At 42.3% G+C, this 18,847-nt stretch overlaps 1 pseudogene; it reads right to left on the bottom strand.

Moving 5' to 3' along the window:
* The window catches only part of LOC145407805 (uncharacterized), a 178,888-nt pseudogene that overhangs the window by 125,456 nt on the left and 34,585 nt on the right, over window positions 1-18,847 (bottom strand).

The following is an 18,847-nucleotide window of genomic DNA, read 5'->3' as shown; positions in this document are numbered from 1 at the left end:
GAAACTGATCACTGAAAAAAGTAATTGATTTGACTATTCAGATAATCATTAAATTCACTCACGTTCTCACTCTTCCATTCATCACATCTTTCACTGACCCAAATCACCAGTCCATCCATTCTCTCGGTCACTCACCCTCCAGTTAGCAGGCAGTGACCACCTCCCGAGCACCCACCACCTCCCTTCCCATCACACTTGAGACACCATGAATATTCTAACAGTGGTAGAGGCTGGGTGGGTTTGGACTTCGTGTCGGCAGGAACTGGAGGAGGAGGAGGAGGAGAAGGGACAGAAAGAGAACCAGGAGAGGAGAGGAGAGGAGAGGGAGATGAAAGATAGGGGAACTGTAAGGAGTAAATTTCATCCACAGTCGGCTTCCAGAATTGTGTCCTGCCTTCCATATTCCTCATTCCTCCCCAAACGTCAGAGAGTATGCATCCTTCTCATACTTTTTCATTGTGTGTTTCATATTGCAATCACATAATAATACTTCATGCAGCAAGTTACATGACCACTGCCAGCATATTTGTATCGGCTAACTTTTGACTGTGATTGTACACGTCCCTCTCGTATTTTCGCTGTCGGGTGGAAAAGGAGGAAAACCAAGAGACAGGGAGAGGGGAGAAGAAAGTAACGAGTCTCTCCATGGTCTCTGTCGGGAGGCGAAGAGGAGAGAGGAGCGAGGAGAGGAGAGAAAGAGTCAGAGAGGGAAACAGTTTCCTCTCATAGTCTCGCTGTTTGGAGAAGGAGGAAGGGATAGAGGAGAGGAGAGAAAGGAGAGAAAGAGAGGAGCACGCCCTCCTCATAGTCTCTCTGCCGGGAGCCCCGCCCCCCTAGTGATGGAAGATGGTACCGTGTCCTTCCCGCTTTTAAGTCACGGCCGGTCCAAGGTCTCACCCTATGCCAGCATGGGGAAGAGAGAATAGTTTGGCGTTTAGTATAATCAATTTGGCATGATGATGATGATGATGGTGATGATGATGATGATCATGATCATGGTTATTATTATTATTATTAGTATTTTAACGCAACATTCAGCAAAAGAGCACGGTTATGAATAGTAGTCAATTTTTTGGCCATGTAAGGTTCGCAGGATTAAAAACTCATCTGAAGTTAGCAAGAAAAAGTAATCAATCAGAAGGGTGGAAAAGAATTGCACTGTTATCCTTTGACCAAAATTGCCAGCTGTGAAAATCCAGGCTGAAGGGCACACTGTAATGGTAATGAAGGAGAGTTGATGCGGACCATGAACTCCTAATGTGCAGTTAATCTCGCCAGTCAAGAAGAAGTGGGAAAAGATGGAGGAGAGAGAGAAATGGTGGTGGTGGTGGTGGAGGAGGAGGAGGAGGAGGAGGAGTAGGAGGGGGAGGAGGAGGAGGAGGAGGAGGAGGAGGAGGAGGAAGAAGAGGAGGAAAGACAGAAAAAGCAGAGGAAGTAGAAAAGATGAAAGCCGGTAGAGAGGAATGAGAAAAAGGTCAGTCAACAACTAATGTGCACTAAATCTCTCAAGTCAGGAAAAATATGAAGAAGTGAAAGAAGAGGGGGGGGGGGAAGGAGAAAAAGATGGAGAAGGAAGATGAACAAAAAGGAAGAAGGAGCAGGAGGAGAGGAATGAAAAAAAAAAAAGAAAGAAAAACAAAGGAGGTCAGTGAACTACTAATGAGCAGCTAATCTCGCGACTTAAAAAGATGAAGTATAAGAAGATGGAAAAGGAGAAAAAGAAGAAGGAATAGAAGAAAGGCTATGAATCCTTAATGAATTCAGGAGGGAGAGAGGAAGAAGGAGGAGGAGGAAAGTAGGAAGAAGAATAAAGATGATGATGATGATGATGATGATGTTCCTTGGTAACGATGGCTATGGTGATTGGTCGTGGTAGTGATGGTGATGAAAATGATAATAATATGAAAGCGATACTGACAGTGATAATGGTGATAACAATGTAAATAAAAATATATCAGATTACCCGCAAAGGTAATAACAGCATTGGAAATCGGTACGTGAATGACAATAAAAATCGGGAAATGCTTAGAGCGAACCTCCCTTTTACAATTTTCATGGCAAAAGCGCAAGCCATTCACGAAAGTGCTCTAACGAACTGTTCATTAACCAGTTCAGTTTGTATGTTCTCTTCAGTTTATTATTCTATCTGCAGACAGTTTATTCAACTTAGGAGAGACTTTTCGAATTAGAAGGTTAGATGTAGCCTTCGTTAGCTTCTTCATTAACCAGTCTTTCCTAAATTGAGCAAAAGAATTTATAGATAAGAATTAAACGAGAATTAAGTCCTCGGGTTGAAAGGGTTAATACTGAGTGCGAGAAGATACGTTAAGCCCATAGTTTGAGACGGTCAGTAATTTCAGAGTACCTCAGCGTACAGTAAATTTGTTAGGCTGCATTCCATTTCATGTGGAGGAATCAGCAACGAGGTGGAAGGGTCATTTTTCTGTAGTTATTCCATCAGGCATTTCAGTAATGATGCAAAAAAATTTAGGGTTTATCTTTACCCCCAATCTCAGGGTCAGTAATAGGAGTCAGCACTTTTAGTACAACGGGGCATATTCTCCTTTGGTCTTGTTATATCTAGGCAAGTTCCTCCTGAATCCGATGAGGCACTTTTGATATTATTCTTGCCATACTGAAGGTCGAAACGTAGAAAACTATGACTAGACTAAGGTGTCATTAAGTTGTGATTCAACGCCTTCGGGGCCGAAATCCAATAAAGGCGTCTGGTGGCAGCAAGAATGTAAAATAAAGATGTAACAGCATGAAGACAGATGAAGATGTCGCTTTAATTACCTTCGATGGAATGCATATTAAATGAAGTGATCATAACAAGACACACTGGATTTAAAACTCTATCATTTGACGTGATCGCCCCGCCAAACCTGACTTCACTATCCTCCCACTCACCTTAGCGCCGGGCACCTCCACATGCTGACGAGAGGACATTAGGCAAATGAGAATGGTGTTTTTACTTTTTTACGATGGAGGTCCCTCATATTTTCCACGAGTAATTTCCTTTTCGTTGGATGAACGTCTGGCGAAAAGTACAGCTTCGGACATAAGTACTGACTCATCTAACAAAGAGAACTGACGAAAGAGCAAACAAGTTTCGAAATCCAGTGTTGCCATCTATATAGCCGAACAGGCTTTTAAAACACATCGTAAGAATTTTATATCTGATCGAATGAAGCGAGGAGTGATGTGTAAGTGTCGCATCTGTAGAAACTCTTAAATTCATTTCCCTTTTGATGTCGTAATAGTAATCAGTGTTCTGATGGTTATGCCTGTGAGCTGAGCTAGGAGTCTGAGGGGTTCAGTTATGTGTGAACGACTGACATGGCCATTTCAATAGGTATACTACTGATAGTTTTGCCGATATTATCCTTGTTTATTCTGGATATTAAGTAACCCCATCCTTTTGAGTGATATATATATATATCGGGATGAATAAATACGTAAATAAAGATAAACATAAACAAATCAATAAAGATTTCAATAAATAATGGTGATTGTGGATAATCCTGTTACAACGAGTAATGTACTTTACAATGAAATTAAATTACCTGAGACGGTGGCAAGAATAAAATTTAAAAACATGTCACCGTAGCACTTAAGTTAATGGGGATCGTTCTAACCCTAACTACAAGAGACCTCCCCTCATCCACAGAAAATTACCTAGCAGTACTACTATAATATAAAAATAGTAATAATAATAATAAAACAGGTCACCAGAGACAATGGGTAATCTATAACGTTATGTAGGTACAACCAACTGGAAGCCATTAGTGAAGGCAATTTGCAAGGGGTGAGAGGAAAGCAGTTAGTGGTGGCCCGGTGAGAGGGGTGATATTGGAGGGGTAGGTGGGCAGGTGGGGTAGTGGGTGAGGTCGGTAGGTGGGTAGGTGGGGTAGTGGGTGAGGCTGGGAGGTGGGAAGATTGGTTGGAGGTTAGGTGGGGGAGTGAAAGAGACAGATGATGGATTGGTGATCTGTGTCAGTGGGTAGGTGGAGTGGTATGATCAGTGGTTGAGTGGAGGTGGTTATCAGACGGTGTGTGAGCAGAGTGGTAGGTGATGGAGTAGCAGTGGGTGTGTGTAGGTAGGTGAGAGAGCGATGAGACATGGATGACTGGATGAGAATGATGATCGGAGGGATGGAAGAATGATGAATGGAAGAACAGTGGATGATTGGATGGATGAATGAATGATAGTAACAATGGTCAAACTCACTGGTGCAGAAGGGGGTGCTGGTGCGAGAGTGAAAGGCCCCCAGAGCAGTGGTAGCATCGTTAGCAGGAGACATGAGGAGATGGATACTGGGTGGGTGGATGCTGGATGGGTGGAAGCTGGATGGATGGCTCAAGGAAAAAAATAGGTGAATAGAGGGATGAATGATGGATAGATGGGTAGATGTACGATGGATTAATGAATAATAAAGGTCTAATCCAACTCACCGATGCAGACGGGAGTACTGGTGCGAGGGTGAAGGCCCCCCAGAGGAGTTATAGCATCGTCAGCAGCAGAGGCGAGGTACTGTTGATGGAGGGTGCCCCAGGGTGGATGGCTTGGGGGGCCTCGCCGCCTGTGGATAAAAAGAACGAAACATTATTGCCTTTGCTAAACAGAAACGTCCAAGAAGAGCAAGAATGAGCTGCTCGAACAGTATACGAGTATAAGGCGTTTTTTTTTCTCTCTCTCTGAGTTATTGGAGATCGATTCTAGGCACTTTACCACGAGACTTATTCAGGTCTATAGCTAAAATTTTGGGGGGGTAAAATTAAACCCTTTTCACTTTAACTTGGTCTAAATTTGCCATCCCTCCACCTAGAATGCTGAGTTGTAACAACAGATTAACACTAGAATATGATGCTAATCACAAGGAAGTGCTGTGGAAAGGATGTACAACCGTAATATTCTCTTCTTCTGACACTGGGCTACACAAAATAAGCTGCATAAGGAGGAAAATCTGGGCCATGTTAAAATGAATGAACTATAGTCGCCTAGAAAAGACGTCATCGTACTAAACAGGTTAACTCTTTGCCTGGTAGTTCTCTCAGCTGAACTAATTCCTCTGGTGTTAAATAATATACCAATTTTCTACCGTCGCAGTGAAGGAGCTAATGTAAATTAAAATATCAGCTTCACAGTCACGTTACTGAGAATTACTTGACACACCGAACATATGGAAAAAAAAAAAATGTTGCATTTCATAGAACTTTTGGGTGGTGATGTTTTTATATTTCTTATCTGTACTGTTGTTGTTGTTATTATTATTATTAGTAGTAGTAGCAGTAGTAGTAGTAGTAGTAGTAGTATTCATTGATAACATCTTCATTGATTTTGAAGAAACACTAACCATGTATTTTACTGATCAAATTCAAATTAGTTGTTTGGTAAAATGTATAGCAAGTGCGGATACATTTACTGGTAACTCTCATCCATATGAATTTATTAATGTTTGGGAAGATCTCACGGACTGAAAGGGTTAATGACAGCTAATAATTTAAATTCGGAAAGGCTTTACTAATATTACAAGTCTGGAAGCATAGCGAGAAAGAAAAAATGAAAGACGCCATCACAGTGAAATAATTTTACAGGTTGGCCCAGCAAATTATCACTGAGTTTTTTATGCAATTTCGGGACACTGTAAAGGATCTAGTGATCTCGGATATACAGGGAGAGAAAACATTACACAGTCTCTGTCAAAAAAGTGTGAGCGTGGAGTGTGCAGAATATCATTAAACGGATCGTTATCTTAGTTTTCCCCATCCCTTTCTCTGGCCTGTCTCTTTTTAGGAACTAAAAAACAGAGGAGGGGGTCCCTAGTCCCCTCACCCCGCACTTTTAGTCGCCTTTTACGACACGCAGGGAATACGGTGGCAGTATTCTTCCTAACACAACCTGGCCGCAGAGTAGTAGTACCACCCCATAGTGCGGCCAGACTGTGTCCCCCCTGCCACAGGGGGAAGGAATGGCAGTTGTTTAAGAGTGCTGTGGTGGGGCATGCAGAAGAGGTGTGTGGTTTGAGACGTGTTGGTGGTGTAAGAAAAGGAAGTGAATGGTGGTGCGAGGAAGTAAGTATGGCTGTGGCAGAGAAGAGACGTGCATAATTATGAAGTGTGGCTGCAGAGGAAGGAAGAGGTGTCATATGAGAGGTATAAGGAAAGGAGGAATAGGGCGAGAAGAGCTGTGCGTGATGCTAAACTGGCAGCAGATGAGAAGCGGGGTAGGCGGCTGACTGAGAATTTTCAACAGAATAAGAAAATGTTTTGGAAGGAGGTGAAAAGGGTGCGAAAGGGAGAGTCGGGGAAGGAAGAGCGAATAAAAGCAGAGGATGGAAGGATAATAATTGAGATTGATGCAGCAAGGAAGAGATGGGCAGAATATTTTGAGAGATTGTTAAATGTAGAGGAGGAAAGGGTGGCTGAGATTGTGGCGGATGGAAGGGTGCAAGGAATAAATGTGTTGGGAGAGTTGAATGATTCTTTGATCACGAAGGAGGAAGTGGAGAAGGCAGTAAAGGAGATGAAAACAGGGAAAGCTGCAGGTATGGATGGGTGTGCTGTTGAATGCCTGAAGGGTGGTGGAGTGACTATTGTTCACTGGTTAGTAAGATTGTTGAATGTGTGCTTTGTGAAAGGTATGGTGCCAATTGAATGGGCAAGTGCTTGTGTGGTCCCGGTGTATAAAGGCAAGGGTGATAAGTATGAATGTACTAGCTTTAGGGGTATAAGTCTGTTGAGTGTTGTAGGTAAGGTGTATGGTAGTGTGTTAATTATTGGTGATGAGCAGTGTGGCTTTAGGAGAAGGAGGGGATGCGTGGATCAGGTGTTTGCTGTGAGACAAGTGCTTGAAAAGTATTTAGCGAAAGGCAAGGATGTGTTTTGGGCATTCATGGATTTAGAGAAAGAGTATGACAGAATTGATAGGGAGGCTTTGTGGACTGTTTTAAGATTGTATGGACTTGATGGTAGGTTATTAAAAGGGGTGAAAAGTTTTTATCTAAATAGTAGAGCGTGTGTAAGAGTGGGAAATGCTGTGAGTGATTGGTTTCCCGTGAGAGTGGGGCTGCGACAGGGATGTGCGATGTCGCCTTGGTTGTTTAATATTTATATGGATGGTGTTGTAAGAGAGGTGAATGCAAGTGTTTTAGGTGGAGGTCTGAGTCTGGTGAATGTCTATGGTGGAGAGTGGAATCTTAAGCAGCTGCTGTTTGCAGATGATACCTCACTGGTGGCTGATTCAGAGGAGAGATTGAGACAGTTGGTAGAGGAGTTTGGAAGGGTGTGTGAAAGGAGGAAATTGAAAGTAAATGAGAATAAGAGTAAAGTGATGAAGTGTACGAGGTTTGTAGATGGTAGGGGGATGAATATAGTTTTGAATGGTGAGTTGCTTGAAGAGGTGGAGTTTTTTAAATATTTAGGGTCGCATGTTGCTATGGATGGAAGAATAGATGCAGAAGTGAAGTTTAGAATAAATGAAGTAGGAAAGGTGCTGGGAGGAATGAAAAAAGTGTTTAGATGTCGTTTGCTTAGAATGGATGTAAAGAGAAGGCTGTATGAGGGTGTTGTGGTACCGACTGCGTTATATGGGGCTGAAACATGGAATATGGGTGTAGCAGAGAGGAAAAGTTTGAATGTAATGGAGATGAAGTGTCTGAGGAGTATGTGTGGAGTGACGCGTATGGATCGAGTGCGAAATGATGAAGTGCGAAGAACTGGAGTTGTTCGGAAGATGGCTGGTAGAGTTGAGCAGAGGGTGTTGCGATGGTTTGAGCATATGGAGAGAATGGATAATGAGTGATTGGTGAAAAAGATAACTAGATCTGATGTGAGAGGTGTAAGGCTGAGAGGGAGACCACGAAAAGGATGGATGGACAGTGTGAAGAGAGCCCTGGATGCGAGAGGGATGTGTGTTGAACAAGGAAGAGTGGCTGTACGTGACAGAAATAAATGGAGAGAAATTGTGAATGAATAAATGATGACGCAGCCCTGAGGGGATATTCTCCCTCGTTTGATCTGATCAGCTAGTCAGATCAGGTGCGGGGAAGGGGATGGGTCTATTATGATGTGGCAGGGGTAAGCCAGCTCTGCTGTCGGGCCCAGCTGCGGATGTCACTGATTGCACTGCTCAGTTGACCCATGTGTGGTGTGGTGCAGTGAGGATCTGTCCCTTCTTCCCTTTGGGGCTAAGATGCGAATGACTGTTTGAATGGATGAGTAAATGGGGAGTGTGTCGTCCTGTCTCGGCTACCTCCCTTTCCATGGGGGAAGCAGCCTAGGTATAGAGATAGACAGATAGATCTTAGTTTTCATCTCCTGAACTCAATTTCTGACATTCATCCTACATTTTTAGATATGCGAGGACACGGACATCTCATAACTCCGATAACCATCGAGATAAGTTTATTCTGTATTGCAAAACCTAATGAGGATGACACCTGACACACGACACACACACCTGACACTAACACTTGAAATACACTTGAAAGACATGACATACACTTGACACTTTGCGCACACCTTACGTACATTTGACACACACCCGACACTTGACACACACCTTACATACATTTGACACACACCTGACACACTTGACACACCTGACACTTTCGTACCAGAGATTAATATTTAGTTTGCATAAGAGAAGCGATACTGGGATATGGTCTCCCGGGACGAGCACAACAATAAATGATTCAGAATAAGATGATATTGAAGGAAATGACAATACACGCTGATAATGCTACCTCTGTTGCTTATTACAGTAATTGATAACGATACTAATAACAGCAGCAGATGATAAAGATCGTTAAAGTTGTTGATGAGGATAATTATGGCCCGAAAGCAGTGACTTCGTCCAATTAAGCAATGAATTGAAAATGCTACAGCTATTTATAATTTGGTAATTGATGACCATACTAATTAGGCAGTAAATGATGAGTAGGATGATAATGACTGATGCTGCAAAATAAAATGAACTTATTAGCATTGTCAGAAGTTAACAAAGATGGTTTTTAATTATGCTTTTATTGATGAATATGGTAGTGATGATGATGATGATGATGTATGACAGTGAAGATGATAACAATAAATCCAAAGCAGGAAACCAAGGAGAACTGAATAACACAATAAGGAATGCAAAATAAGAGAGGCGCTTACCCTTGAGGACGTGTATGTTGGTGCTGGATGTCTTAGCGTTGGAGGGTGTGCAGGTGTAATTCCCCGAGTCCTGCGGCCCAAACAGCACAACTTAGGCCACTGATGTTCTCCATCTTTACCTGAGGGAGGGAGTTAACATACTTGATTTATCTATCTATATACTTAGGCTGCTTCCCCCAAGGAAAGGGAGGTAGCCGAGACAGGACACCACACTCCCAATTTACTCATCCACTCAAACACATTCATTCGCATCTTAGCCCCAAAGGGGAGAAGGGACAGATCCTCACTGCACCACACTGCACGAGGGTCAACTGTGCAGTGCAATCAGTGACATCCGCAGCAGGGCCCGGCAGCAAAGCTGGTTTACCCCTGCCACATCATAACAGAACCATCCCCTTCCCCGCACCTGACCTGATCAGCTGATCAGACCAAATGCGGGAGAATATCCCCTCAGGGCTGCGTCATCATTTGTTCATTCACGGTTTCTCTCCATTTATTTCTGTCACTCACAGCTACTCTTCATTGCTGAACAGTGTTACATAGCCTATGATTTCATCATCCTTTGTGTAATTTTAACGCACAGTATGCTGCATGTTTGATCACGAGCGTGTTCTGCCTCAGTCCCCCCCTTCTACCGTTATAGTAGAGTAAGTCGTCTTTCTGTTGTTCAGTGCAGGATTGTCAGCTCTTTGTCCCCTATGGCTTCATTTGCACGTCCTTCTTACAAGTTGTATCAAGCTCTGCCGGCCCCCATATAATGAGCTCAGTCTCTACATTAATTGCCAATTAGATCTACTCCTCATTTTGTTCACATCTCTGTCCTCCCCTGTACAGTTATTGTTGTGAGTGCTCAGGAAGTCTCCAACCATCTAGCAGCTGTGTAATTTGAGTATAACTGTTGTTGCATTTTTTCTTGTGCTGTGTAGCATAGGGTTAATTCTTAGGCCTAGTGAGTTTTTTTTGTAATTTATGTAGGGTTCTTATTGTCATCCATCATTAATGATAGTTTGTATCTGTAATAATTTATCTTGCATTAACTGAGCATTACCCAGTGTATTTTTCATTTTATCAGGGCTGACTTAGGTAAATTTACTCTTGCTAATTTCGTGTTAATAGAGGCTATTGCACTTAACCATATATTTAACCTGTTTTTTGCCATTACATTATCCTTATGAGTCCTGAATGTTTTGTTGTTAGTTTGAGCATTAAACTTTAACTTGTAATTTTACCTAACTCTTTGTTTTGAACCTAGAACTTTACGGGACAGTAGTGATTTTTAGTATTCTCACTTAAAGTGTACATTATCTTTCTCGGTTCCGTAACATAAATTTGGCGACCTCATATCAGGATATTCAGGATATTATCATAAGGATATTGCTTGATATTTTGTGACTGTGATTTATTCATGATGTCTACTATTACTACGCTTGATGAAGCCAAAGATTTTTTGTCAAATGTGCAAACAGTGTGTGATGTAGAAAACAGAACAAAGAATGAACTTAAGCTTGTTGCTCAACAATTGGGAATTGTTGTTCGCTCTCATCATTCTAAAGATCAAATTGTTGACATGATTAATGAAAGCTTGTTTAATGTAACTTCTCTAAATGAGCGAACGCAGATTGAATTAGCTAAGTTACAGCTAGCCCTGCAGGAGGCTCAGGCTAAGGAGGCGGAGTCTCGTGTTAAGGAGGCTGAATTTCAAGCAAATGCTAAGGAGGCTGAATCTCAGGCTCGGATTCAGGAGGCACAGATACAGGCACAAGTTGAACTTGCCAGGATTCAGGCAGATCATGAGTATCGCATGAAACAATGTGGAACTGGATCATCTAGCTCTGATGATTTTCATGTGGCTAAAAATGTTAAACTTGTCCCTCCTTTTAATGAATCTGATTTAACAAAGTATTTTCAGTTGTTTGAGAGGGTAGCTACAGGTTTTAATTGGCCCAAGGAGTATTGGCCAGTACTCCTTCAAACTGTTCTCACCGGTAAAGCTCAAGTAACTTATGCATCTTTGCCTCAGGATCAATCTGATAATTATGATGTAGTTAAGAGCTTGATTCTTAAGGCCTATGAGCTTGTTCCTGAAGCCTATAGAGTAAAATTTAGGACAACTTATAAGCAAGATAAGCAATCCCATGTTGAGTATGCAAAAATCAAAGAAGATCTGTTAGAGGAATGGTTAAATTCTAAGAATGTGGATTCTGATTTTGGTAAATTTAAGCAGATGATTTTGCTGGAGGACTTCAAGAGGTGTATTAGTAAAGATGTAAGCCTATATCTTGATGAGAAAAGAATAGATAATTTGTCTGATGCTGCAGTTTTAGCTGATGAATATGTTCTCACTCACAAGAGATATTCTAGAGAAAAAGGGAAAGCTGAGAGTAAGTATGTTGCCTCTACTCAGAGTACAGGTAACAGGAAAGAGAATAAAGATGATGTTTCTCAGGAAGTAAATACCAGCTTCACCTCTAGATTTCAGAAAAGTAAATGTACTTATTGTAGTAAGCTTGGTCATACTACGGAGAAATGTTTCAGGAGACAGCGTGATGTGAACAAAAAGGAGTCTTTAAATATTCAGTCAATTGGTCTAGTGTCCACTCTTGAGAGTTCCCAGAATTCTTTAACTGAGTTAACTGAACCTGCTTTGAGGGGTAACTTAAATTCTCATGATGGAGCTCCTCTTTTAAGCAGTAACGTGGGTGACACTCTCAAGAGTTCATGTGCTAATTTCCTGTCTGATGGTTTTGTCAGTCCTCTGGACAGTAATGACAGGAAACCAGTTAAAATATATCGTGATACAGGTGCTTGCCAATCCCTTATGCTGACCAGTGTTCTAGGCTCTAATGTTAATTCCTCTGATGAAACTGTAATCTTACAAGGTGTAGGGAATAATTACTTCTCTGTCCCTCTGTGCAGAGTGAATTTAGAGTCTGGTTTTGTTAATGGTTCCGTTATGGTTGGGTTGGTTGAGACACTCCCAATGTCAGGTGTAACTTTCTTACTTGGAAATGATATTGGTGGAAGTCAAGTGTGTCCAGCTCCTCAGTTGTCTAGTGAGCCAGTGGCTGCGTCCCAGGATTGTGATGTCCCTGATGTGTTCCCTGCATGTGCTGTCACTAGGGCTAAGTCTAAAGTTACTGGTGATTTAGAGGATAATGATGATGATGATATTATCCTAGCTGACACTTTTCTTGCTAATTTGGACCACTCACCAGATGAGGCAGTACCGCATAGTGTTAATAATTTGTCTCGTCAAGAGTTGGTTGAGTTGCAGGTTGCTGACCCTGAGTTGAAAGGTCTAGCTAACTCTGCTTGCAGTGAGGAAGAGTCAGCCGGTGCTTCTACTTCTTATTATATAAAGTCAGGAGTGCTTATGAGGAAGTGGAGACCCCCAACAGCATCAGCCGACTGTGAATGGGAGGTTGTACATCAAGTTGTCATCCCTCGTGTTTGTAGGCAGGATATCATTAGAGTGGCTCATGATTCCAGTTTGGCAGGACACCTTGGAGTGAGGAAGACTGTGGCACGCATTTTGAAACACTTCTACTGGCCAGGTATCTTCAGGGATGTTTCCTGGTATTGTAAGTCTTGTCACACCTGTCAAGTTGTGGGGAAGTGTAATCAGACCGAAAAGGTTGCACCTCTAGTTCCCATTCCTCCTTTTGAGGCGCCGTTCACCCGTGTGTTGGTGGATATTGTGGGTCCTCTTCCTAAGACTTCTTCGGGATTTTCTTATGTGTTGACCCTGATTGATATGGCTACTCGTTATCCTGAAGCCATTCCACTTAGAAATATCTCAGCAAAGAACGTGGTTAAGGAAATGCTAGGGTTCTTCACAAAGTTTGGTCTGCCCAAGGAGGTACAGTCAGACCGGGGAAGTAATTTCATGTCAGATGTTTTCAAGCAGTCTCTGAATGAGTTGGGCATCACCCAGATCACGTCTTCAGCTTACCATCCCCAGACCCAAGGAGCGTTGGAGAGATATCATCAAACACTCAAATCGATGCTCAAGAAATACTGTTAGGAACATCAGAAAGACTGGGATAAAGGTCTTCCATTCGTTGTGTTTGCTGCAAGAGAATCTCCAAATGAATCACTGGGCTTCTCACCTTTTGAACTACTGTTTGGCCATGAAGTAAGAGGACCCCTTAAGCTACTCAAGGAATGCTGGCTGTCGGAGGAAGATGACGTCAACCTGCTGGAGTATGTGATGAGGTTCAAAGAACGGCTGTCCACTGCTTTACAGCTGGCGAGAGAGAATTTAGGAGCTGCTCAGGAGAAGATGAAGACTTGGTATGATAAGAAGTCCAGGTTACGCCACTTTCAGCCAGAAGATCAGGTTTTGATTCTGCTACCAGTTCATGGGCAACCTCTTCAAGCCAAGTTTAGTGGTCCTTATTTCGTGGAGAAGAAACTCAGTGATGTCAACTATGTCATCGCCACACCAGATCGTAGAAAGAACAAGCAACTATGTCACATCAACATGCTAAAGTTATATCACAGGCGGGACGAAAATAATCCAGTCTGCACTGTAGCTGTTCCACCCGAGTCTGCAAGTGAAGCTCTCCCATGCAGAATGAGCCTGAGTGATAGTTTGGGGAAGAATCCTGATATCATGAATGATCTCCAGACTAAGCTTTCTCATCTACCTCCCGAGGAAAGGCAGGAGTTTTCGGCATTACTGCAGGAGTACCCGCAAGTGTTCCGTGCCACTCCAGGAAGAACCACTGTGTTGATGCATGATGTCGATGTTGGAGACGCAAAGCCAATTAAATTGCCTCCTTACCGTGTGAACCCAGTGAAAGTTCCTCTCATCCAGAAGGAGCTTGGCTACCTGTTGGACCACAAGATGATTGAGCCCTGTCAGAGCGAGTGGAGTTCTTCTGTCACTCTGGTCCCTAAGCCGGGTGGGTCACAGCGGCTTTGCATCGACTACAGACGTGTTAATCAGATCACCAAAACAGACACTTACCCTCTCCCTCGCGTGGAAGATTGCATAGATAAGATCGGAAAGGCTAGGTACATAAGTAAGTTTGATTTGTTAAAGGGATACTGACAAGTACCTATAACTGAACGTGCTAGGGAGATCTCATGTTTTGTAACACTAGGAAAGGCTTTTGCATGTTCTGTAATGCCGTATGGTATGAAGAATGCACCAGCCACATTTCAGAAGCTCATGAATGTTGTAACCGAGGGTTTGGCAGGGTGTGTTGTTTATATTGATGATGTATCTTATTACAGTAAGAAGTTCACTCCACCTCAAAAGAACTACTCAACTATTGAGAAAGAGCTTTTGGCCTTGATTTTGGGTTTACAGCATTTTTCATTTTATTTGTGTTCTGGTTTTGACCCCATAGTCATTTATACCGATCATAACCCACTGAAATTCCTTAGTAAGTTTAAAGATAAAAATCAGAGATTGACAAGATGGAGTCTACTTCTTCAGGAGTATTCATTAGACATACAACATGTCAAGGGGAAAGAAAATGTTATTGCAGGTTGCTTATCTAGACTTTAGACAGATTGTTTTAGAGTAATAAGAAATTTCCTTTGTAAATTTCTTTTTCTTTGTGGGGAGGTGTTACATAGCCTATGATTTCATCATCCTTTGTGTAATTTTAACGCACAGTATGCTGCATGTTTGATCACGAGCGTGTTCTGCCTCAGTCCCCCCCTTCTACCGTTATAGTAGAGTAAGTCGTCCTTTCTGTTGTTCAGTGCAGGATTGTCAGCTCTTTGTCCCCAATGGCTTCATTTGCACGTCCTTCTTACAAGTTGTATCAAGCTCTGCCGGCCCCCATATAATGAGCTCAGTCTCTACATTAATTGCCACTTAGATCTACTCCTCATTTTGTTCACATCTCTGTCCTCCCCTGTGCAGTTATTGTTGTGAGTGCTCAGGAAGTCTCCAACCATCTAGCAGCTGTGTAATTTGAGTATAACTGTTGTTGCATTTTTTCTTGTGCTGTGTAGCATAGGGTTAATTCTTAGGCCTAGTGAGTTTTTTTTTGTAATTTATGTAGGGTTCTTATTGTCAGCCATCATTAATGTTATTTTGTATCTGTAATAATTTATGTTGCATTAACTGAGCATTACCCAGGGTATTTTTCATTTTATCAGGGCTGACTTAGGTAAATTTACTCTTGCTAATTTCGTGTTAATAGAGGCTATTGCACTTAACCATATATTTAACCTGTTTTTTGCCATTACATTATCCTTATGAGTCCTGAATGTTTTGTTGTTAGTTTGAGCATTAAACTTTAACTTGTAATTTTACCTAACTCTTTGTTTTGAACCTGGAACTTTACGGGACAGTAGTGATTTTTAGTATTCTCACTTAAAGTGTACATTATCTTTCTCGGTTCCGTAACAACAGATATCCCTCTGGCATCCAACGCTCTCTTCATACTGTTCATCCATCCTATTCGTGGTCTCCCTCTCAGCCTTACACCTCTCACATCAGATCTAGTTATTTTTTTCACCAATCGCTCATTATCCATTCTCTCCATATGCCCAACCCATCGCAATACCCTCTGCTCAACTCGATCAGCTATCCCCCGAACAACTCCAGTTCTCCTTCGCACTTCATCATGTCGCACTCGATCCATACGCGTCTCCCTACACATACTCCTCAGACATCTCATCTCCATTACATTCAGACTTTTCTTCTCTGCTACACCCATATTCCATGTTTCAGCCCCATATATGGCAGTCGGTACCACAACACCCTCATACAGCCTTCTCTTTACATCCATTCTAAGCGAACGACATCTAAACTTTTTTTTTATTCCTCCCAGCACCTTTCCTACTTCATTCATTGTAAACTTCACTTCTGCATCTATTCTTCCATCCACAGCAACATGTGACCCCAGATACTTAAAACACTCTACCTCCTCAAGCAACTCACCATTCAAAACTATATTCATCCTCCTACCATCTACCAACCTTTTACACTTGATCACTTTACTCTTATTCTCATTTACTTTCAATTTCCTCCTTTCACACACCCTTCCAAACTCCTCTGCCAACTGTCTCAAGCTCTCCTCTGAATCAGCCACCAGTGCAGTATCATCTGCAAACAGCAGTTGCTTCAGATTCCACTCTCTACCATCAACATTCACCAGACTCAGACCTCCACCTAACATTCTGGCATTCACCTCCCTTACAACACCATTCATATAAATATTAAACAACCAAGGCGACATCACACATGCATACCACAGCCCCACTCTCACGGGAAACCAGTCACTCACAGTATTACCCACTCTTACACACGCTCTACTGTTTATATAAAAACTTTTCACCCCTTTTAGTAACCTACCATCAAGTCCATACAGTCTTAAAATAGTCCACAAAGCCTCCCTATCGATTCTATCATACGCTTTCTCTAAATCCATGAATGCCCAAAAACATCCTTGACTTTCGCTAAATACTTTTCACACACTTGTCTCACAACAAACACCTGATCCACGCATCCCTTTCCTCTCGTAAAGCCACACTGCTCATCACCAATCACTCCCTCTGTACCCTGTCTAACTCTCATAATTAACACTCTACCATAAACCTTACCTACAACACTCAACAGACTTATACCCCTAAAGCTAGTATATTCATACTTACGGGCCCAGGTTCAAATCCCGGCTGGGGCTGGGAACAGTTTAAGGATTTGAATTTCATTAAATCAGGCTTTCCTGATCTACCAGAAGACCCGCCAACATGTCGTAAAAATACCCCCGCTAATACCAATGCACCAGTCCTGTATGAGACAGCCTTAGCATGTATTCAATATGGACGGTGGGTGTTATCGCCGAAGTGGTGACATGTAGAGGTATATGGTATGTAGGAGGACTGCTGGGCCTTGATAGCAGGCTGTGAAGCCTGTGCCCAGAATCGGACACATTAAAAAAAAAAAAAAAAAAAAAAAAACTTATCACCCTTACCTTTATGCAATGCGACCACACAAGCACTTGCCCAGTCAGTTGGCACCATACCTTTCACAAAGCACACATTCAACAATCTTACTAACCAGTCAACAATAGTCTCTCCACCACACTTCAGGCATTCCACAGCACACCCATTCACACCTGCAGTTTTCCCTTTTTTCATCTCCTTTACTGCCTTCTCCACTTCCTCCTTCGTGATCAAAGAATCTTTCAACTCTCCCAACACATTTATTCCTTGCACCCCTTCATCTGCCACAATCTCAGCCTCCCTTCCCTGCTCTAAATTTAACAGTCTTTCATAATACTCTGCCCATCTCTTCCTTACTGCATTCATCTCAATTAACATCCTTCCATCCTCTCGTTTTACTCTCACTTCCTTCCCAGACTCTCCCTTTAGCACCCTTTTCACCTCCTTCCAAAACATTTTCTTATTCTGTTGAAAGTTCTCAGTCAACCGCCTACCTGATTTATGTTTTAGAAATTCTTACATCAGTTAACCATCTTTTTGTGTCTTTCATATCTTTTTTCTTGTTTTTATGTACCTGTAGGCATTTGTTTTTTGCCTGTACCTGACACACACACACACACACACACACACACACACACACACACACACACACACACACACACACACACACACACACACACACACACACACACACACACACACACACACACACGGTCATTACGACAATCGATCTTTCACATGCACCATTCTCCATACATCTATCCTTCCCCATTCGTACATAACCAGCATGGAGAAGAGATATTTCTTTCTGTCAGTCTCCTCCATTTGGATGCGATCACGTCCCCACAATAAACCTGACAAAGACTCCCACTCCATCCACCACATCAACACCCCATCACACTTCTAGAAACAAAAAAAAAAAAAAGGCCCACAACAGTTTTCATTTTTTGCCAAGCGATTAATATGTGATGCTGGGGACTGTGAAGCGCGTTGCCAATGTTCAGTCAATTATGTTTTGTTGATCCTCTCAGTGTGCAGCTTGTGCCAGAACTTTGTGTACAGTATTTAGTGCCCAGACAATCTTGATGGCATCTTTCATGACTCCCTAATCTGTTTATTACAAGGGGTCTCTCCAAAGCTGAACTAGTTCGTCTAGATGCCCAAGGACAGTATAGTTTGGTGACAGCAAAAGTACAACACAAAAGACGCCTCCAAAATGAAGAGATAAACTACTACTTTCCGTAACCACTTCAATAAATGGGTCTCTCGTTTAGGCTGAATAAAATCAACTGGGGGTAGGTAGAATAATTATAAAACACGTCTGTGTACTAGAGGGATAGATGAAGACTTTCTGGCCCCCTTTTATAGGTGATAGATAATGAATGAACTTATCTGAAGGCAGCAAGACTAAATCAAAATAGACGTCATTGTATCGTACAGAACCTGAAACAAAAAGACAAACGCAAACAAACGCGCAAAACCCCCCCCCCCTCCACACACATGAGCACACACGAGCGTGCAGGACAACACGCGCTTATCTTATATTCTAAAAACCACAACTAGGTAAACAAACAAACACACACACACACACACACACACACACACACACACACACACACATATGGACGCACTGAACCTTTCCTTATGAAACACACACACACACACACACACACACACACACACACACACACACACACACACACACACACACACATGGACTCGCTGAACCTTTCCTTATGAAACACACACACACACACACACACACACACACACACAC

This window comes from Coenobita brevimanus, chromosome 74 (assembly GCF_032717465.1).
Source record: "Coenobita brevimanus isolate Jiangsu-jjx chromosome 74, ASM3271746v2, whole genome shotgun sequence".
Taxonomy (NCBI): Eukaryota; Metazoa; Arthropoda; class Malacostraca; order Decapoda; family Coenobitidae; genus Coenobita; species Coenobita brevimanus.
The sequence above is the reverse complement of the archived record's forward strand: the minus strand, read 5'-3'. Positions and strand labels throughout refer to the sequence as shown.